This window comes from Hyperolius riggenbachi, chromosome 2, assembly GCF_040937935.1.
Source record: "Hyperolius riggenbachi isolate aHypRig1 chromosome 2, aHypRig1.pri, whole genome shotgun sequence".
In the NCBI taxonomy this organism is placed as follows: domain Eukaryota; kingdom Metazoa; phylum Chordata; class Amphibia; order Anura; family Hyperoliidae; genus Hyperolius; species Hyperolius riggenbachi.
In genome coordinates this window covers 98,977,311-99,001,380 of record NC_090647.1, presented here as the reverse complement: position 1 = coordinate 99,001,380, position 24,070 = coordinate 98,977,311, and positions in this window count along the sequence as shown.

Below are 24,070 nucleotides of genomic sequence, written 5' to 3'. Positions count from 1 at the left end.
ATGCAATAATGCATTTAGATCGATTTTCAATAGATTTCCAATAGATTTCATTCTGAAATCTATTGGAAATCTTTTCCTAGTGTATGGCACACATCAGATAGATTCCTGTCAGATTTGATTTGACAGGCATCTGACAGAAATCTATCTGATGGTCGAATCTGCTGTAAATCTACATGTGTATGGCCACCTTTAGTGCATCTCTGAATTAATTGAACTTTGCATTTCTAAAATTCAAAGTTTTAGTTGTTCCACTGCTCCGCGACCTATCACTTACCAGATTAAATGTTAGCATGTTGTGATCACTATTCCCCAAAAGTTCTTGAACCTGCGCATTTGATATTTCAAATATCTATTTCAAATGATCAAATCCAGTAGCGTATGCCCCCTAGTTGGTTCAGTTACCATTTGAGTCAATTAACTCTCCTGTCATGTTGCCAGAAATCTCCCACTTTAAACAGAATGAGCAGTTTCAATATCTCAATCAATGTCTGGATAGTTGAAGTCACCCATAACTATGACCTCTTTCACTTGCAGCTTTTCCAATCTGCTGTAGTTGTTGCAGTTCTGCAGCTTCATGAATATGTGGCGGCCTGTAGCGCACCCCAATAAACAATTGGCATCAGTTATTTTAACCATGAATATTTACCTAAACAGACTCCACATCTTCACAGTTGTCATCCAGCTCTTTGTTCATGGCAGCTGTCAAATCATTTTTAACAGAGAGATTAACCCCTCCACCTTTCCTCTCTGCTCTGGTCTTCCTAAACACATTGGCCCTCTAAATTTGCTCTACAGTCATTGCTTTCATCCATCCATGTCTCTGTTTTTCCCGCAATGTCATTGCCTTGGGCGATCAGAACATGACTATAAATGAGCTGTGTTGTAATATACAAAAATCATAAGATTTAGAGATGTCCTGATGGCAGAGACTCGTGGCCAACTATAACTGCCTTTGCCGAGTTTCATACAGCGCTTGTACAGTGCTTTACACATATTGATTCAAGCAGATGAGATTGCTGAGCACTATTTTTAGCAGCACACTGTACAATGGAAGACAGAGCATATGAATCAGTAACTTCTACCCAGTGTGACTTAACTTTGGTTTCCTGCTCAAAGGCATTTGTTCAGCTTATGAAAACATCTTTGCAAGAGTTACTTGTTCACTTAAAGGATACATGATGATGTATAAAAACATACCTACGGCTGTCAGTCCTGTCCAGCAGGGATGGAAGTACTCAACCTCGCACCTGTTTCAACCTGGGATTGGCTGCATGCAGACGCAGCACGTTCTTCAATGTCTGCTCGCGCATGCGCTGTTAAGCTTTCTGTACGAACTGTACAAACTGCCCCTGTGTGCGGCCAATCCCAGATTCAACTGCGCAGGCGTGAAGTTAAATACTTCCAGTTCACAGGCCCCAACCTCTGAGGTCGAGGCCCGGACTGAATAGAGGAAATATGGAGCGTTTCATGGAGCGAATGAGGATGTGATCTAACCCTGCTGGACAGGACTGTCAGCCGTAGGTAAGTGTTTTTATACAACATTTTTGCCAGATGTATCCTTTAACTTACTCATCCAACATTACACTTGTGATAGCCATAATATTGACCAAGTAAAAGCAAGAAATAATTGCTTCTAGCTTATAGTTAATGAATCTATAATCCGTGGGGAACCGAATAAGATGTACAGAGCAGGCCCCATTGTAAATATTCCATTAATAGTCTGAGACATGTCAACATGTATGAGTGTATTCATCTTCAGAAAAACATTACAGAAATGGTACAGAAATGGTAGCCCACTTTGCAGTCTATTTATAATGTTGAGGCCTGCAATTAGTAAGGAAGACCAAAATAGATCCTCCAGCATTTCTATGTGAATGGCTGCTTATTTATATAGTATGTCCTCTACTCACTGAAAATCTGCTATGGACTTTTCTTCTGTAGAAATCTGCAGAAAGTACTTTTGAATGTACACAAAGCGAATTAAGCCATTGATCTAAAAAAAAAAAAAAAAATGTAATAGCTTAGTAATCATAGGACTTAAATATAATGACTTCTGCAACTAAACATCTTGGCTTGAAATTTTGATTGCATGGGCAGGAATAGATAAGTGTTCCAGGTCCTTTGAGTGGGACTGACTTCCTTAGCCCAAGGTAGAGATGCCAGGGTACTTCTTTAGACTCTGTTCCCGTATGCTTTTAGGCCAGGTGCACACCAGAGGAGTTTTTCTGAGCGTTTTGAGTTTTTAAATCTGCTGCTAATGTTATCCTATGTGTCTGTGCACACTGGAGCAATGAGGTTTTGTAAAAAAAAAAAAACCATAGCATTACATTGGGAAGAACTTTTGAAACCTCTAGCGTTTGGGCGCTAGAGGTTTCAAAAGCTCTTCCCAATGTAAGGCCCAGTGCACACCGAGCGGTTTTTGGAGCGATCCGCCGGCCGCATCCGCCTCTAAAAACGCTTGTCTAATGTATTGCAATGGGATGGTGCACACCGGCGGTTTGCGGTTTTTGCCAAGCCGCAAACGCGCCTCCTGCTGCGCGTTTGCGGTTTTCGGAAGCGTTTCGTCCTCAATGTAAAGTATAGGAAAAACGCAAACCGCTCTGAAAAACGCTAGTTCAGAGCGCTTTGCCAGGCATTTTTGTTACAGTAGCTGTTCAGTAACAGCTTTTACTGTAACAATATTTGTAATCTGCTACACAAAAACGCACGCAAAACCGCTAGGTATGTTTAGAAAACCTCTCTAAACATACCTAGAATCGCTCTGAAATCAGCTCCCAAAACCGCTAGCGTATTGCGGATCTGCTAGCGGTTTTGGTGTGCACTGGGCCTAATGCTATGTTTTTTTTTACAAAACCTCATTGCTCCAGTGTGCACAGACACATAGGATAACATTAGCAGCAGATTTAAAAACTCAAAACTAGAGTTGGGCCGAACCTCCGATTTTAGGTTCGCGGAAGGTTCGGTTCGCGTTAAAGTTCGCGAACCGCAATAGACTTCAATGGGGATGCGAACTTTGAAAAATAGAAACACTTAAAAAAAATTATGCTGGCCACAAAAGTGATGGAAAAGATGTTTCAAGGGGTCTAACACCTGGAGGGGGGCATGGCGGAGTGGGATACACGCCAAAAGTCCCCGGGAAAAATCTGGATTTGACGCAAAGCAGCGTTTTAAGGGCAGAAATCACATTGAATGCTAAATGACAGGCCTAAAGTGCTTTAAAACATCTTGCATGTGTATACATCAATCAGGTAGTGTAATTAAGGTACTGCTTCACACTGACACACCAAACTCACGGTGTAACGCACCGCAAACAGCTGTTTGTGTAGTGACGGCCGTGCTGGACTGGTGCGCACCATGGCGAGAGTGCAGGTTTTGGTGGCTTTACAGCCCATATGGTCGCCTGGCTGATGTAGCTGAATGACAGAACAGTGACTGTCCAGCTGATCAAATTTGGTCTGACCACAATGAAGCAACGACCTTATTATCTTTTGTGTGCCCCCCGAGACACTCATCTAGGCGCCGGTCATTGCTTCATTGTGATACGCAAGCCCCTTCACCACGGCAAGGTAATGATCACGAAGGGGAATGGGCGCATGTACATGCCTTTTCTTTTGTTGTTGCAGCTGCCCGCAGTGCAGCCAGAAAAATTAGGCAGTCATGTACACGCACCAGAAAAATTATTACAGCGGCCGCTGCTAGCAGCGGCCTAAAAAATTCAGCAATCCGTCTGGAGTCCCGGACCCTGTTGGTGGTGGCGGAGAAGGTAGTCAAGCGGCCTGCAGGCAGACATGCTGTGTGGAGGGACTGGGAGCGACTTAGTCTTCTTGGGGCAGGCCAGGCAGCCAGTCACACGGCGTGCAGGCAGAGATGCTGTGTGTGCGGGGACTGACTTAGTCTTGGGGCGAGCAGCAGCCCTCCGGGATCCATGCCTCATTCATTTTGATAAAGGTGAGATACTTAACACTTTTGTGACTTAGGCGACTTCTCTTCTCAGTGACAATGCCTCCAGCTGCGCTGAAGGTCCTTTCTGACAGGACGCTTGCGGCAGGGCAGGAGAGAAGTTGGATGGCAAATTGGGACAGCTCTGGCCACAGGTCAAGCCTGCGCACCCAGTAGTTCAAGGGTTCCTCATCGCTGTTCATAGCAGTGTCTACATCCACACTTAAGGCCAGGTAGTCGGCTACCTGCCGTTCCAGGCGTTGGTGGAGGGTGGATCCGGAAGGGCTACGGCGAGGCGTTGGACTAAAGAACGTCCGCATGTCCGACATCACCATGAGATCGCTGGAGCGTCCTGTCTTTGACTGCGTGGACACGGGAGGAAGATTAGTGGCAGTGGTACCTTGCTGGCGTTGTGCTGTCACATCACCCTTAAAGGCATTGTAAAGCATAGTTGACAGCTGGTTCTGCATGTGCTGCATCCTTTCCACCTTCAGGTGAGTTGGTAACAGGTCCGCCACTTTGTGCCTGTACCGAGGGTCTAGTAGTGTGGCCACCCAGTACAGCTCATTCCCCTTGAGGTTTTTTATACGGGGGTCCCTCAACAGGCAGGACAGCATAAAAGACGACATCTGCACAAAGTCGGATCCAGTACCCTCCATCTCCTCTTGCTCTTCCTCAGTGACGTCACGTAAGTCAACCTCCTCCCCCCAGCCGCGAACAATACCACGGGATGGTTGAGCAGCACAAGCCCCCGGCGACACCTGCTGCGGGTGTTCTCCTGCCGCCGTCCCCTCCTCCTCCTCCTCCCCCAAAGAAACACCTTGCTCATCATCCTCTGAGTCTGACTCATCTTCTGCACACGACTTCTCTTCTTCCTCCTCCTCCCCCCTCTGTGCTGCCGCAGGTGTTGAGGAAACAGCTGGGTCTGATGAAAATTGGTCCCATGCCTGTTCCTGGTCACGCTCATTCGCAGCTTCATCCGCCACTCTACGCACAGCACGCTCCAAGAAGTAAGCGTAGGGAATTAAGTCGCTGATGGTGCCCTCACTGCGGCTCACCAGGTTGGTCACCTCCTCAAACGGCCGCATGAGCCTGCATGCATGTTTCATCAGTGTCCAGGGGCTCGATTCACAAAGCGGTGCTAACCCAGTTAGAGACTTTAGGCATGATAACCATTGCACCACGCTGGTGAAAAGCCAGTTTAGGTGTGATAAGTTTAGGCATGATAAGTTTAGGTGTGATAAGTTTAGGCATGATAAGTTTAGATAAGTGTAGATAGCCTGCAAAGTCCCGCACGCAAAGCAGCACCATAAAACTCTATGCAAAGTGCACCAGACTTTGCTAGCGCAAAACTTTTGATCAGCTGTGCACTGCGGTGCTAACGCAGTTGGTGCTTAAACTTATCATGCCTAAACTTATCACACCTAAACTTATCATGCCTAAACTTATCACGCCTAAACTTATCACACCTAAACTTATCATGCCTAAACTGAGTTTAGGTGTGATAAAGGGCTTTTCACTAGGTTGTGAAAAGTTGTCCCCCCAGTTGTCGGGCCAGAACATCCCCATCTTCCCAGACTGTTTCATTCTACTGTAGTTGTAGAGGTAGTGGGTGACGGCTTTCTTCTGTTCTAGCAGGCAGGAGAACATGAGCAGGGTCGAATTCCAGCGAGTCGGGCTATCGCAAATGAGGCGTCTCACCGGCATGTTGTTTTTCCGCTGAATTTCCGCAAAGCGTGCCATGGCTGTGTAAGACCGCCTCAAATGCCCACAGACCTTCCTGGCCTGCTTCAGGACATCCGCTAAGCCAGGGTACTTTGCCACAAATCTTTGAACAACTAGATTCATGACATGTGCCATGCAGGGTATGTGTGTCAGCTTCCCCATATGCAAAGCGGCAAGCAGATTGCTGCCGTTGTCGCACACCACGTTGCCTATCTCCAGGTGGTGCGGGGTCAGCCACTCATCCACCTGTTTCTTAAGAGCAGCCAGGAGAGCTGCTCCAGTGTGACTCTCCGCTTTGAGACAAGACATGTCTAAGATGGCGTGACACCGTCGTACCTGGCATGCAGCATAGGCCCTGCGGAGCTGGGGCTGTGTAGCTGGAGAGGAGAACTGCCACTCAGCCAAGGAGGAGGAGGACAGCGAAGAGCATGTAGCAGGAGGAGAGGAGGTGGCAGGAGGCCTGCCTGCAAGCCGTGGAGGTGTCACAATTTGGTCCGCTGCGCCCTGCTTGCCATCGTTCACCACCAGGTTGACCCAATGGGCTGTGTACGTAATGTAGCGGCCCTGCCCGTGCTTGGCAGACCAGGCATCCGTGGTCAGGTGTACCCTTGACCCAACGCTCTTCGCAAGAGATGACACCACTTGCCTCTCAACTTCACGGTGCAGTTGGGGTATGGCCTTTCTCGAAAAATAAGTGCGGCCTGGCATCTTCCACTGCGGTGTTCCGATGGCCACAAATTTACGGAAGGCCTCAGAGTCCACCAGCCGGTATGGTAACAGCTGGCGAGCTAACAGTTCCGCCACGCCAGCTGTCAGACGCCGGGCAAGGGGGTGACTGGCCGAAATTGGCTTCTTCCGCTCAAACATTTCCTTCACGGACACCTGACTGCTGCTGTGGGCAGAGGAGCAGGAACTGCTCAAGGGCAGAGGCGGAGTGGAGGAGGGTGCCTGTGAAGGTGGAAGGGAGAAAGCGGCAGAAGCAGATGATGCACCTGAAGGAGGAAGAGGAGAAGGAGGGTGACTTTTCTTTTGTGTGCTGCTGCTGCTTTTGCTCAGGTGGCCATCCCATTGCTGTTTGTGCCTTTTCTCCAGGTGCCTTCATAAGGCACTTGTCCCTACGTGAGTGTTGGCCTTTCCACGGCTCAATTTTTGTTGGCAGAGCGAACAGATGGCTTTGCCCCGATCTGAGGCACACACATTAAAAAATTTCCACACCGCTGAGCCACCCTGGGATGTAGGCACTATGGGGACCTCAGCAGCTGATGCTGAAGGGCAAGTTGGCTGGCTGTACATAGGTGGCGATACATGGTGCCGGACACTGCCACCAGCTGTTTCTGACGAAGAGCTGCCCCAGCTTCTTTCAGCAACTTCTCTCCTCCTACTACTCTCTGACTCCCCCTCTGAACTGTCCCCCTCTTCATCTCCTCTATTGGGAACATACAGAGGATCCCTATCATCGTCATCATAGTAATCATCCTGCCCAGCTTCGCTTGCCTCAGACAAATCCAAACATGCACCATCAGTAGGTCCTTCATCCTCCTTACACGTTACATCCATAGTGTTGCCGCGTAACTCAGACATATGAGCTGGTGAAAATTCATCTGGCTGTAACAACAATGGCTGTGCATCAGTGATTTCAACACTAAATAATTCTTGCGAAGTGTCAAATGCAGCGGAAGTGGTGCTAGTAGTAGCGCTGGTGGCTGAGCAAGATGAGGTGTTCTGTGTCGCTAAATACTCAACCACGTCCTGACAATCTTGGGAGGTGATGGGACGTGCCTTCTTCCGAGCACTGTACTGTGGGCCAGGTCCACATGAAATTACATTTACACGACCTCGCGCAGACCTGCCGGGTGGCCTTCCTCTGGCTCTGGCACTACCTCTTCCTCTACCTGTTTTGTCCATATCGGGTATGCACAGAGTGGTATATCACACTGCGTGCACTCACGTAGGTAGGTGGGTTCACTTAACTGCACAGGTATGCGCACTGATGCGGTGGGTTCACTGAACAGAACAGGTATACAGTGGCGGGTTCACAGAACAGGTATGCAGTGGCAGGTTCACTTAACAGAATAGGTATGCAGTGGCGGGTTCACAGAACAGGTCAGGTATACAGTGGCGGGTTCACAGAACAGGTATGCAGTGGCAGGTTCACTGAACAGAACAGGTATGCAGTGGCGGGTTCACTGAACACAACAGGTATGCAGTGGCGGGTTCACTGAACAGTACAGGTATACAGTGGCGGGTTCACTGAACACAACAGGTATGCAGTGGCGGGTTCACTGAACAGAACCGGTATACAGTAGCGGCTCCACTGAACAGAACAGGTATGCAGTGGTGGGTTCACTGAACAGTACAGGTATACAGTGGCGGGTTCACTGAACAGAACAGGTATACAGTAGCGGGTCCACTGAACAGAACAGGTATGCAGTGGCGGGTTCACTGAACAGTACAGGTATACAGTGGCGGGTTCACAGAACAGGTATGCAGTGGCAGGTTCACTGAACAGAACAGGTATGCAGTGGCGGGTTCACTGAACAGGTATACAGTGGCGTGTTCACTGAACAGAACAGGTATACAGTGGCGGGTCCACTGAACAGAACAGGTATGCAGTGGCGGGTTCACAGAACAGGTATGCAGTGGCAGGTTCACTGAACACAACAGGTATGCAGTGGCGGGTTCACTGAACAGTACAGGTATACAGTGGCGGTTCACAGAACAGGTATGCAGTGGCAGGTTCACTGAACAGAACAGGTATGCAGTGGCGGGTTCACTGAACAGGTATACAGTGTCGGGTTCACTGAACAGAACAGGTATACAGTGGCAGGTTTACTGAACACAACAGGTATGCAGTGGCGGGTTCACTGAACAGTACAGGTATACAGTGGCGGGTTCACAGAACAGGTATACAGTGGCAGGTTCACTGAACACAACAGGTATGCAGTGGCGGGTTCACTGAACAGTACAGGTATACAGTTGTGGGTTCACAGAACAGGTATGCAGTGGCAGGTTCACTGAACAGAACAGGTATGCAGTGGCGGGTTCACTGAAAAGTACAGGTATACAGTGGCGGGTTCACAGAACAGGTATGCAGTGACAGGTTCACTGAACAGAACAGGTATGCAGTGGCGGGTTCACTGAACACAACAGGTATGCAGTGGCGGGTTCACTGAACAGTACAGGTATACAGTAGCGGGTCCACTGAACAGAACAGGTATGCAGTGGCGGGTTCACTGAACAGTACAGGTATACAGTGGCGGGTTCACAGAACAGGTATGCAGTGGCGGGTTCACTGAACAGGTATACAGTGGCGTGTTCACTGAACAGAACAGGTATACAGTGGCGGGTCCACTGAACAGAACAGGTATGCAGTGGCGGGTTCACAGAACAGGTATGCAGTGGCAGGTTCACTGAACACAACAGGTATGCAGTGGCGGGTTCACTGAACAGTACAGGTATACAGTGGCGGGTTCACAGAACAGGTATGCAGTGGCAGGTTCACTGAACAGAACAGGTATGCAGTGGCGGGTTCACTGAACAGGTATACAGTGACGGGTTCAATGAACAGAACAGGTATACAGTGGCAGGTTCACTGAACACAACAGGTATGCAGTGGCGGGTTCACTGAACAGAACAGGTATACAGTGGCGGGTTCACAGAACAGGTATACAGTGGCAGGTTCACTGAACACAACAGGTATGCAGTGGCGGGTTCACTGAACAGTACAGGTATACAGTGGCGGGTTCACAGAACAGGTATGCAGTGACAGGTTCACTGAACAGAACAGGTATGCAGTGGCGGGTTCACTGAAAAGTACAGGTATACAGTGGCGGGTTCACAGAACAGGTATGCAGTGGCAGGTTCACTGAACAGAACAGGTATGCAGTGGCGGGTTCACTGAACACAACAGGTATGCAGTGGCGGGTTCACTGAACAGTACAGGTATGCAGTGGCGGGTTCACTGAACAGTACAGGTATACAGTGGCGGGTTCACTGAACACAACAGGTATGCAGTGGCGGGTTCACTGAACAGAACCGGTATACAGTAGCGGCTCCACTGAACAGAACAGGTATGCAGTGGCGGGTTCACTGAACAGTACAGGTATACAGTGGCGGGTTCACTGAACAGAACAGGTATACAGTAGCAGGTCCACTGAACAGAACAGGTATGCAGTGGCGGGTTCACTGAACAGTACAGGTATACAGTGGCGGGTTCACAGAACAGGTATGCAGTGGCAGGTTCACTGAACAGAACAGGTATGCAGTGGCGGGTTCACTGAACAGGTATACAGTGGCGTGTTCACTGAACAGAACAGGTATACAGTGGCGGGTCCACTGAACAGAACAGGTATGCAGTGGCGGGTTCACAGAACAGGTATGCAGTGGCAGGTTCACAGAACAGGTATGCAGTGGCAGGTTCACAGAACAGGTATGCAGTGGCAGGTATGCAGTGGCGGGTTCACTGAACAGGTATACAGTGGCGGGTCCACTGAACAGAACAGGTATGCAGTGGCAGGTTCACTGAACACAACAGGTATGCAGTGGTGGGTTCACAGAACAGGTATGCAGTGGTGGGTTCACAGAACAGGTATGCAGTGGTGGGTTCACAGAACAGGTATGCAGTGGCAGGTTCACTGAACAGGTATGCAGTGGTGGGTTCACTGAACAGGTATGCAGTGGTGGGTTCACAGAACAGGTATGCAGTGTTGGGTTCACAGAACAGGTATGCAGTGGTGGGTTCACAGTACAGGTATGCAGTGGTGGGTTCACAGAACAGGTATGCAGTGTTGGGTTCACAGAACAGGTATGCAGCCAGGAACAAGCTAAGCCTAACTAATCTTTCCCTATGAGAGACAGTCTGCAGCAGCTCGCCCTACTCTCACTAACGCAGGCACACGAGTGACCGTAATGGCCGCCGCTGCCTGCCTTATATAAGGGGGGTGGGGCTCCAGGGGCTAGTGTAGCCTAATTGGCTACACTGGGCCTGCTGACTGTGATGTAGAGGGTCAAAGTTGACATTCCATGTGCATTATGGGGCGAACCGAACTTCCGCAAAGGTTCGCCTGCGGGACGCGAACGCGGACCACGGAAGTTCGCATGGAACCGTTTGCAGGCGAACCGTTCGGCCCAACTAAACGCTCAGAAAAACTCCTCTGGTGTGTTTCAGGCCTATGTAAGTATCTGTTATTTATGTTACATTCCTCTTCAGGTTTTCTTTCAGTAGTTAGGGAATCTGGTATATAGACACTTATTATGTAGTCATGAAACAACATGATCCTACCCCAGCCATAGTAAAATTAGTATTGAACACATTTATAAGTATTAATACATTATCATTCTGATGTTAAAACTGTACATTTGTACAAGACTCATAATCTGTTTTTAACCCATTGGCAGCTTCAGTAGAGTTATCTTGTTTGAAATAAGTGCACTGCTTTTAACCTCAGTCAGCAGAACTTGTTGTGCTGTACATTTTTGGAATGCTTTGATGTCTCTCTTTTAGCAGAAAATATAGAAACTGAATGCAGAAGTCCTTTGTTATTGTCTCACACTGCCCCCTAGTGACAAGTCGCCATAAGTACACATTACAGCAGAACTAATTAGAAGCAAGGAAATTTAACAAATAAAAAACAAGTGCAAAAATACATTGGTCTGGAGCACTTGCAAGCCTAAATTGGCTGCTAAAAAGTTAATCATATAATAGCAATGCTGAATCTTATATAGATAAGAGTAATTTCCTATATCAATGACAACCTCTTTCAATCAATTATACAATAGAAGAGCAAAAAATAGGATAAGGGTGTAGCGGCCCAGTAAATATTCAGTGGGCCGCTAAACCCTTATCCTATTTTTTTACTCTTCTATTGTAATGCTGAATCTTGATAAACATTTCCAAGTGTTGGTCCAAGCATGGCCTTGCTTACATGTTCATCATTACTGTGGTGTGGAGGAGAAAAAAAGAAGGGAGTGGGAGGAGGTTGTACTCCAATCCATCTGACCATGTTTACCTTGGGAAGACTCAATCCGTGACATTGAAAGATCGACAATTGTACACATATCAAACCGTTGTCAAAAATGTGCAGACTGGTTGACAACCGTACAATGTCTGTACATTGCTTTAAAGGACAGCTGAAGTGAGAAGAATATGGAGGCCATTTATTTGCATTTAAACAATACCAGTTGTCTGGCAGCCCTGCTGATCTATTTAGCTGCAGTAGTGTCTGAATTACACCAGAAACAAGCATGCAGCTAATCTTGTTAAATCTGACAATAATGTCAGAAACACCTGATCTACTGCATGCTTGTTCAGGGTTTACGGCTAAAATATTAGAGACAGGGGATCAGCAGGAAGGCCCGGCAACTGGTATTGCTTCAAAGGAAATAAATATGGCAGCCTCCATATCCCTCTCATTGCATTTGTCCTTTAAAGCAGAGTTCCCCAACCCTGTCCTCAAGGCCCACCAACAGTACATGCTTTGCAGGAAACCACAAACATTCACAGGTGGGGTAATTAGTGTCTCAGCAGAGCTGATACCTACCTCTTTGGATTTCCACAAAACATGCACTGTTGGTGGGCCTTGAGGACAGGGTTGGGGAACACTGCTTTAAAGGACCACTCCAACGTAAAAAGTAAGCAGTTAAAATCTGACAGAACCGACAGGTTTTGGAGTAGTGCATCTCCTCATGGGGGATTCTAAGGGTTTTCTTTGTTTTCAAAATCATTTCCTGAATTGAAGTGTCACTGTCAGAATAGTAAGTTATCAGCTAGCCTCCCTACACTATTTTGTCAGTTAATGCTCTTACACCGGTCGGATTTTTCCAAACGACCGGTTGTTTGAACGTCCGGCCGTTTGAACGTCAAATTGGGCGTGTGTACGGTCGGTCGTTCAGCTGATAAGACTGGATTTGAATGATCCGCCAAGCGGATCGTTGAAATCCAGTCTTAGCAGCTGAACGACCGACTGTACACACACACAATTTGATGTCCAAACGACCGGTCGTTTGGAAAAATCCGACGTGTGTATGTACCTTTAGACTTACGAATGGCCACTTGACAAGCCCTCATGATGAGATGGACTAGTCCAAAACCTGTTGGTTCTGTCAGATTTCAACTGTTTACTTTTTTTTTTACTGGCGTGGTCCTTTAAGACAGCAAAGATAATGGTCATTAACGGTATTTGTATGTATAACAGGCCTGTGATCTTTCACAGGTTTGTAGCTAATTACTAGGAGGTAACTTCATAGTTCTAGGATCTATACTGTATTGTGTATAGGAGGTCAGGGGTTACAAAACATAGAATCAGAGGCTGTTCAAAAGACTCAAAAGAAAAACAAACAGGTCCCTGATGTTCATTTATATTGAGAGCCTCTAGCCTTTCACGTTACTGTATTGTAGTTTTGACGCATTTATATTGTTTGAAATTGGTTTACTGTGGAAACTCCTTTCAGCAGCTGACGGATTATCCCATCATTGTTTCTTTCTTCAGTGTTCTGTACACAGTGTGATCACACATCACTCACCTTGGGCCTGACGCTATGAAGACAGAAACTTTCACTTTGCCCGTTTTCACTGCATCTATCTGGTCAGATTCATAAAAATAGTTGTTTTTTTCAAATTATGGTTAAAGGTGCGTACACACGTCAGATAAAAATGAAAGATCACAGACCAATTTTACCCCCTTTCATGTACTATGAGAGCCATACCTTCACAGCATTTTCTATGGAGCTGAACTCCCCATCAGACAGAAATCTTTGCAAGATGCTGCACACACAGATGCTGTACACATGCAACAGATCAGTATCTGCAAAAGATCTGTTCCTGCAAAAGATCCGTTCCTGCAAAACGCATTCATAGTTTATGATATCTGCAGATCTCATACACACCTTGTTTAACGGACAATTATCTGTAGATCAGATCCACCAGGTTGGATCTTCAGATCGGCAGATAATTGTCTGATCTGCAGATGAATGTCCATTAAACAAGGTGTGTATGAGATCTGCAGATGTCATAGACTATGAATGCATTTTGCAGGAATGGATCTTTTGCAGGAACTGATCTTTTGCAGAATACTGATCTGTTGCATGTGTACAGCATCTGTGTGTGCAGCATCTTGCAAAGATTTCTATCTGATAGGGAGTTCAGCTCCATAGAATAGACTGTGTAGGTATGGCTAGTCTCATACTACATGGAAGGGGGTAAAATTGGTCTGTGATCTTTCATTTTTATCTGACGTGTGTACGCACCTTATGGGCAACTGAAGCAAGAGAGATATGGAGGCTGCCATATTTATTTCCCTTTAAGCAATACCAGTTGCCTGGCTATCCTGCTAATCATGTACCTCTTAAGGTGCATACACACATCAGACTATAGTCTTTGGAAAATGAAAGATCACAGACCAATCTTACAACCCTTCATGTAGTATGAGAGCCATACCTACACAGTCTATTCTATGGAGCTGAACTCCCCATCAGAAAAAAAATCTTTGCTAGATGCTGCACACACAGATGCAGTACAGACACAAAAGATCAGTATCTGCAAAAGAGCTGTTCCTGCCAAAGATCCGTTCCTGCAAATTGCATTCATAGTCTATGAGATCTGCAGATCATCATACACACCTTGTTTATATGACATTCATCGCAGATCAGACAATCATCTGCAGATCTGAAAATCCATCCTGGTGGATCTGATCTGCAGATGAATGTCAGTTAAACAAGGTGTGTATGATGATCTGCAGATCTCATGGGGCTTGATTCACAAAAGAGTGCTAACTCTTAGCACGGGCGTTTTCACGCAAAAATTCTCGTTTGCACGCGAAAACGTTATCGTTTTGCGCGAAAATTCGCGATCGTGCGCAATGCGAAAATTCACGCGAAAACTGCTGTGCTAACAGTTAGCACTCTTTTGTGAATCAAGCCCAAAGACAATGAATGCAATTTGCAGGAACGGATCTTTGGCAGGAACAGATTTTTTGCAGATACTGATCTTTTGTGTCTGTACAGCATCTTTGTGTGCAGCAACTTGCAAAGATTTCTGTCTGATGGGGAGTTCAGCTCCATAGAAAAGACTGTGAAGGTATGGCTCTCATACTAATACAAATACACTGGAAACTTTGTGCTCAATCAGCATATAACTAGCTTTCCTATGAGAAAGCCTAGGAAAGATTTCCATAAGTTGGAGCACTATTAATAAATGAATGAGTGGCAGTTCATTAACATAAACACATCAAAAAGTCCTTAGGCTTCCTGTCATGTGGAGCGCTCCTATAAAATGTGTATATACATTAACAGATTTATCTTCATATAAGAACAGTCAGCGCTTCAACAAATGTCAATGCAGGGAGCCTTTAGCATAGCAGTCAACACAGTGGCGGACATACGGCGGGCAGGCCATGCCGCCGCACGAGGGCCCCTGAAGTTCCGTTTTCTTCAGGGGCCCATTAAGTATTTTTTTTTTTTATATATATATATTTTTTTATTATTTTTTCCCCCGGCGGGCCCCGACTCCTATCCTCCCTCCCTCCCTCACCTCGGGGGCCCCCCTCCCGGTATGCGCGGCGGGAGAGCGGCAAATCCGGGTCTCCAGGCATCCGCTAGAGGGCTCAGCCGCTTGGTCTCCGATATGTCTCCAAGTTGGAGACATATTGGAGACCAAGCGGCTGGGCCTCTAGCGTCTGCCTGGAGAGCCCTGAAGACTTCCTGTATTTGCCGCTCGCTCCCCCGCCGCGCATATCGGGAGGGGGGCCCTCCGAGGTGAGGAAGGGAGGGAGGGAGGGAGGATAGGAGTCGGGCCCCCCACCCAGATAGCTACTCAAAGGGCTACCTGCCTACCCACCCGGCTACCTAACCACCTACCCACCCGGCTACCTACCCACCCACCAGGATTTCTACCTACCTACCCACCCGACTACCTAACCACCCACCAGGCTTCCTACCTACCTACCCACCCGGCTGCCTACCCACCCACCAGGCTTCCTACCTAACCACCCACCTGACTACCTAACCACCCACCCGGCTACCTACCCACCCACCAGGCTAGCTACCCACCTACCCACCCGGCTACCTACCCACCCACCAAGCTACCTACCCACCCGGCTACCTACCTACCTACCCACCCGACTACCTAACCACCTAACCACCCGGCTACCTACCCACCCACCAGGCTACCTACCCACCCGGCTACCTAACCACCTACCCACCCGGCTACCTACCCACCCACCAGGCTTCCTACCTACCCACCCGGCTACCTACCCACCCACCAGGCTTCCTACCTACCTACCCACCCGGCTACCTACCTACCCACCCGGCTACCTACCTAACCACCCACCCGGCTACCTACCGGGCTAGTTACCAACCCACCCACCAGGCTACCTACCCACCCACCCGGCTACCCACCCACCAGGCTACCTACCTACCCACCCACCCACCAGGCTACCTACCCACCCACTCGGCTACCCACCCACCAGGCTTCCTACCTACCTACCCACCCGGCTACCTACCTAACCACCCACCCGGCTACCTACCTACCCACCCGGCTACCTACCTAACCGCCCACCCGGCTACCTACCGGGATAGTTACCAACCCACTCACCAGGCTACCTACCCACCCACCCGGCTACCCACCCACCCACCAGGCTACCTACCTACCTACCCACCCGGCTACCTACCTAATCACCCACCCGGCTACCTACCTACCCACCTGGCTACCTACCTAACCACCCACCCGGCTACCTACCGGGCTAGTTACCAACCCACCAGGCGACCTACCCACCCACCCACCAGGCTACCTACCTACCCACAAACCCACCAGGCTACCTACCTACCCACCCACCAGGCTACCTACCTAACCACCCACCCGGCTACCTACCGGGCTAGTTACCAACCCACCCACCAGGCTACCTACCTACCCACCCCCTAGGCTACCCACTTCCTACCGGGCTAGTTACCAACCCACCCACCAGGCTACCTACCCACCCACCCGGCTACCCACCTACCCACCAGGCTACCTACCTACCCACCCACCCACCAGGCTACCTACCTACCCACCAGGCTACCTACCTAACCACCCACCCGGCTACCTACCGGGCTAGTTACCAACCCACCCACCAGGCTACCTACCTAGCCACCCACCCACCAGGCTACCTACCTACCTACCGGGCTAGTTACCAACCCACCCACCAGGTTACCTACCCACCAGGCTACCTACCCACCCACCCACTCACCCACCCACCAGGCTACCTATCCACCCAACCACCCATGGGAGCTGCGCGCTGGATGGAGGCTGGGACAGGAGGTCTGCTGCTGCAGGTGAGTAAATGTTTTTGTTTTTTTATTTATATTAGCAGGTGTATGTTCTGGGCAGGTCTGCCACATGATTGCATGTATTTTCTGCGCAAATCTGCCGACATGATTGCATGTATTTTCTGGGCATATCTGCCGACATGATTGCACGTATTTTCTGGGCATATCTGCCGACTTGATTGCACGTATTTTCTGGGCATATCTGCCGACTTGATTGCACATATTTTCTGGGCATATCTGCCGACTTGATTGCACGTATTTTCTGGGCATATCTGCCGACATGATTGCACGTATTTTCTGGGCATATCTGCCAAAATGATTGCACGTATTTTCTGGGCATATCTGCCGACATGATTGCACGTATTTTCTGGGCATATCTGCCGACATGATGTGTATTTTCTTGAGAAAACCTGCACAATTATGTGAATTTTCTGGGGAAAGGGTCACCAAAACTTGGGCCCACTGTCTTTGCGTTGCACTTTTCAAGGGAACCTGAGGTGAGAATAATCTTGAGGCTGCCATATTTCTCTCCTTTTAAGCAATACCAGTTGCCTGGCTGCCGTGCTGGTCCTCTGCCTCTTATTCTTTCAACCATAGACCCTGAACAAGCATGCAGCAGGTCAGGGGTTTCTGACAATATTGTCAGAACTGAGAAGATTAGCTGCATGCTTGTTGCTGGTGTAATTCAGTTTATTACTGTAGCCAAATAGATCAGCAGGGCCGCCAGGCAACTAGTATTGTTTAAAAGGAAATAAACCCTCACCCCGGGTTCGCTTTAAGTTACAGTTAGCTCCGCCCTCATCCGGTCATTGCCACGCCCATTTTTTTGCCGCGGCTCTATCCACTATTTTTGGTTGTAGCCACGCCCATATTTTGCGGCGCCACGCTACGCGCGCCGCAGGTCGTAGGGGGCCCACAATTACAATTTTGCACAGGGGCCCACTTCTGGCTGTGTCCGCCACAGCATTCCCCACACGCTCGCATAGAGCTGAGTTGTAAGTGACTTACGCTGATCTCATTTTTATGGATTATGCTTTTTATATGGGAAACCTTTTTTAATAAAGTTTAAAAAGACTTTTACGCGATGAGGAGCTTTTTTCTGTCATATTAACAGCAAAACACGTTTGGGAAATCCATCTGAGTGGAAGGAGACTTGCCAGAGAGGCTGTGGGGTGGCCTATACCCCAGATGCGAGACTTGGCCCTGACGGTCATCATATCTGGTGAGTTCACACCTGATGGGGGATCCCCTCAATATATTGCTGATCGCCATCTTGTTGACTGCTATGCTAAAGGCTCCCTGCATTAACATTTGTTGAAGTGCTGACTGTTCTTATATGAAGATGGCTCTCATACTACATGAAGGGTGGTAAGCACCGGCGTACCTACTGGGGATGCGACCCCCTCAGCCGCAGGGGGGCCCGGGGCTGCTCTGGGGCCCGCTCACTGTGCGTGGGGGGAGCGCTGCTCTGGACCCCCCAGCAAGGTGCTCAACTGGCCGCAGCGTCTAATAGACACTGCGCCAGTTCATTCCCCGCAGCCCCGCTCCAGCAGCCTGCATAGTCTCTGGCAGGCAGAGCAGGGCTACGTCAAGATGGCCGCCGAAGAAGCCCTACACTGGAGACTATTTGTGTCTCTAGTACAGGGCTTCGGCAGCCATCTTGCAGTAGCCCTGCACTCTGCCTGTCAGCGCGGGAGATGTGCTGCAGGAGGACTCGGGGAGCTGCGAGCCAGATGCCGGGAGAGGAGAAGACTTCTGTCAGGTAAGTGAATTGTTGTTTTTTTAACAGGTGCATTTTTTTTTCTAGTGTCTGCTGCCTACATTGTGATTTTCAGGTGTCTGCTGCACACATTATGATTTTCTGGTCACTGCTGCCCACATTAGGATTTTCTGGTGTCTGCTGCCCACATTACGATTTACAGGTGTCTGCTGCCCACATTACGATTTTCTGGTCACTGCTGCCCACATTGCGATTTTCTGGTGTCTGCTGCCCACATTACGATTTTCAGGTGTCTGCTGCCCACATTACGATTTTCAGGTGTCTGCTGCCCAAATTACGATTTTCAGGTGTCTGCTGCCCACATTGCGATTTTCAGGTGTCTGCTGCCCACATTACGATTTTCAGGTGTCTGCTGCCCACATTGCGATTTTCAGGTGTCTGCTGCCCACATTGCGATTTTCTGGTGTCTGCTGCCCACATTACGATTTTCTGGTGTATGCTGCCCACATTAGGATTTTCTGGTGACTGCTGCCCACATTGCGATTTTCTGGTGACTGCTGCCCACATGGCGATTTTCTGGTGACTGCTGCCCACATTGCGATTTTCTGGTGAACTCTGCCCACATTACGATTTTCTGGCCCACATTACGATTTTCTGGTGAACACTGCCCACGTTACGATTGTCTGGTGAATGCTGTCCACGTTACGATTTTCTGGTGAACGCTGCCCACATTACGATTTTCTGGCCCACATTACGATTTTCTGGTGAACACTGCCCACGTTACGATTGTCTGGTGAATGCTGTCCATGTTACAATTTTCTGGTGAACGCTGCCCACATTACGATTTTCTGGTGAACTCTGCCCACATTACGATTTTCTGGTGAACTCTGCCCACATTACGATTTTCTGTCCCACATTACGATATTCTGGTGAACGCTGCCCACATTACGATTGTCTGGTGAATGCTGTCCACGTTACAATTTTCTGGTGACTGCTGCTCACGTTACGATTTTCTGGTGACTGGTGCCCACATTACGATTTTCTGGTGAACTCTGCCCACATTATGATTTTCTAAAGGCCCACATTACAATTTTCTGGTGAACTCTGCCCACATTACGATTTTCTGGCCCACATTACGATTGTCTGGTAAAATGCTGCCCACTTTACAATTAATTTACAGTGAAACGCTGCCCCATTACGATTATTTGGCACCTATGGGGGGGGGGGGGCATCCAAATATTCGCAGGGGGGGCCCAGTGATTTCTAGTTACGCCCCTGGTGGTAAGATTGGTCTGTGATCTTTCATTTTCCAAAGACTATAGTCTGATGTGTGTATGCATCTTAATACTTTTAGCCATAGACCCTGAACAAGCATGCAGCAGATCAGGTGTTTCTGACATTATTGTCAGATCTGACAGATTAGCTTCCTGCTTGTTTCTGGCATTATTCAGACACTACTGCACAGAGCAGGGACAAGGTCCTCCAGCACCCAAGGCTGAGACACCAAAGTGCGCCCCTCCACTCCTGCCACCCCAGCCATTACACACTGATTGCTATTAGACTAAGAGGTGCCACAGGGCCCACAACCTCCCCAACACCTTAATATCTAGTTATCTGGCTTGCAGTCACTGCCATGTATCCCTTTTTCTTATTTCTTTCTGCTTCATACACAATTAGGAATGACAGTTGAATGAATTGTGCGCCCCCTCCTACACTGCGCCCTGAGGCTGGAGCCTCTCCAGCCTATGCCTCGGCCCGGCCTTGCTACTGCATCCTAATAGACCAGCATGACTGCCAGGCAACTGGTATTGTATAAAAGGAAATAAATATGGCAGCCTCCATATATTTCTCATTTCAGTTGTCCTTTAAAGGGAACCGGAGGTGAGAGATATTTGGAGGCTGCCATACTTACCTCAGAAGAGGGAAGCCTCTGGATCCTAATGAGACTTCCCTCATCCTCCTTAGCCAGCCAAATCCAGCACTGGCACTCCCAAACAAACGTCATCAATAATAATAACAATCAGACAGACAAGTGACAGTGCTCAATGATGCACCTGAGATGTAAGCCAACAGAGGCAATGCAGAGCCCCTCCGGAATTAAATACATGCCTTGAATGCAAATCAGGTGCAAATTATGTGCTAATTCTAATCTAAAACATTTGGAAGTGAATGTGAAGCAGTGAATGCAGCTAGCCATTACTATACTTACGTTCAATATGCACAGTGGGAGACATCATGGCAGCACTTTCAAACAAAACTTATGCCTGAATGGTTTATTTGCATTGATGTGCAGAGCTCCTATAACTGGACTAAATTACACAACTAGCACTCACTACATGCAAAGGGGGGGTGTTAGCTTCATTGATAATATGTGCACAAATTATTACCTAATAGACTTCCCCACGGCTAGGGTTGCCAGGTCGGCTGATGGAGTAAACCGGACAGGGGGTGGAGTTAGGGGTGGAGTTAGGGGCGGAGTCAGAAGCGCACTTTTATGTAGAGTGGGGCTAAGCAATGGGCTTTTTTTAAAAAAAAATTTATAGTATTTATATCGCACTGACATCTTCTGCAGCACATTACAGAGTACATAGCCATGTCACTAACTGTCCTCACCAGTAGTACTGGTCCAGTGCACATAAGAGACAGTTTTTCACCAGTAACTGCACATAAGAGACAGCTTTTCACCAGTAAATGCACATTATAAGAGACACCTTTTCGCCAGTAAATGCACATAATAAGAGACAGCTTTTCCCCAGTAAATGCACAAGGGACAGCTTTTCACCAGTAAATGCACATAATAAGACACAGCTTTTCACCAGTAAGTGCACATAATAAGAGACAGCTTTTCACCAGTAAATGCACAAAAGAGACAGCTTTTCACCACTAAATGCACATAATGACAAACAGCCAGTGTTCCCAGTATATGTAGCCAGGGATATATGTGCCCAGTATATGTAGCCAGGGGGTATATATGTCCCAGTATATGTAGGCAGGGGTGTAAATGTCCCAGTATACGTAGGCAGGGGTATATATGTCCCAGTATATGTAGCCAGGGGGTATATGTGCCCAGAATAGGTAGCCAGGAGCTATATGTGCCCAAAATAGGTAGCCAGGGGCTATATGTGCCCAGAATAGGTAGCCAGGGGCTATATGTGCCCAGAATAGGTAGCCAGGGGCTATATGTGCCCGGAATAGGTAGCCAGGGGCTATATGTGCCCGGAATAGGTAGCCAGGGGGTATATGTGCCCAGAATAGGTAGCCAGGGGCTATATGTGCCCAGAATAGGTAGCCAGGGGGTATATGTGCCCGGAATAGGTAGCCAGGGGCTATATGTGCCCAGAATAGGTTAGGTAGCCAGGTGCCCCCCCCCCCCCCCCCCGCAGGAGGAGAACAGTGCAGCAGAGAGAGAGCTGGGAGCAGCGGTGGAGAAGGGGGGCAATCTCCCCCCCCCTTCCCTCACCTTAGGGTGCTCTCTCTCCCCCGCTGTCTCCTCCAATATGATGTGCAGGCTGGCGGGTGGCTGCGGGCAGAACTTACCTCTGTGTCGCAGGTGCCGGAAGTTCGGGTCCCGCAGCCGCTGAGATTCGACTCAAAAAAGATCTGGATCAAAGATTCGAATCATTCATGAGCCGGACAACACTATTCAGACTGATTAGTGTTGTCCGGCTCATGAATGATTCGGATCTTTGATCCGGATCTTTTTTGAGTCGAATCTCAGCGGCTGCGGGACCCGAACTTCCGGCTCTGGAGCGACACAGAGGTAAGTTCCGCCTGCAGCCACTCGCCAGCCTGCACATCATCCTGGAGGAGACAGCGGGGGAGAGAGAGCACCCTAAGGTGAGGGAAGGGGGGGGGAGATTGCCCCCCTTCTCCACCGCTGCTCCCAGCTCTCTCTCTGCTGCGCTGTTCTCCTCCTGCGCTGCGGGGGGGGGGGGGGGCTCTAAACCGGACAACTTAATTGTCCGGTTTAGCATGCCTTTTTGCACCGGACACAGCGCACAAAAACCGGACTGTCCGGTGTAAAACCGGACACCTGGCAACCCTACCCACGGCGGTGCACATCAATGCAAATAAATCATTCAGGTATAAGTTTTGTTTCAAAGCGGTGCCATGTCTCCCACTGTGAATAATAATAACATTCCCCACTGCGTACAGGCGCACTAGCTCAGGCTCCAGCAGCAATAGCCAAGCCTGATCAGGCCCGCTCTACTGCACGGATGGTGCAGACCCCGCACACAGTGGCAACAGGCGCCGACGTGCAGACTTTTGGGGTTCACACCACTGGATCGCCTCTGCTAAGGAGGACAAGGGAAGCCTCATTATAATCCAGAGGCTTCCCCCTTCAGAGGTAAGTACCTAGGGGTACTTTTTCCCTTCAGGTTCACTTTAAACAATGCACATTGCCTGGCTGTCCTGCTGATCCTCTGCCTCTAATACTTTTAGCCGTAGACCCTGAATAAGCATGCAGATCAGATTTTCTGACCCGATTCACTTCATGCTTGTTTCTTATGTGTGATTCACTACTACTACTACTGCAGCCAAGGAGATCAACAGGGCTGCCAGGCAACTGGAATATATTTAAAGTGAACCTGTAGGAAAAAAAGAGTCCACCAAATGGAAACTCACTTCAATAGAGGGAAGCCTCTGTTAATTTACCCCCCCCCCCTCCCTCCTCCACCAGCTCGTTCCAGTGTTGTACCCTCCTCAAAACCATCATCAATCCCTTGTTGACGGCTCGTGCATGTGCACTCGGATGGACCCGATCGGGTATGTTTTTTTCTAACAAAGCTTGAGTGGATCCGTGCTACTGAGCAGATGCAATGTGTCAAACGTCAGGAGGACACAGTGCTGGAGAGGTGAGGTGGAGGGAAATGGGGGGCTAATGGGGAGGATTATCCAGGGGCTTCCCTTTCCTGAGGTAAGTATCTCTCTTATTCATTTGTAAACTGCATGGGTTTGCTTTAAAAGGAAATAAATAGTCTCCATATCTTCAGGTTCTACTTAAACAACTGATCACAAGGCCAAAGTATCACACGATACCCTATATGTATTCCAGATATTATCACGTTATAAAATATATGGCCTATTCTCAAGAGGTGACAGATGAGTAATAGTACACAATACCTCTTTTCACATACAAAAATCCATAAGGTTCCTGAAAGATTAAAGTTAATCCTTAAATTGTACATGAGCTGTTTCGGGCTATTCAGGGTTTCATCGGTGCACGGTATGGATTGGACATGACTCTGTAATGGGCTTGTGAGAGTGATGTGACGGTGGCCAGGTAAAACAGCAAGAACCATTTTTTTTTCCTTCTTATCCACTTAAGCCCACAGGGTTGTTTATTTTTTTGCATCTGAGCAACTTTCACCTCCCATTCATTTGTCA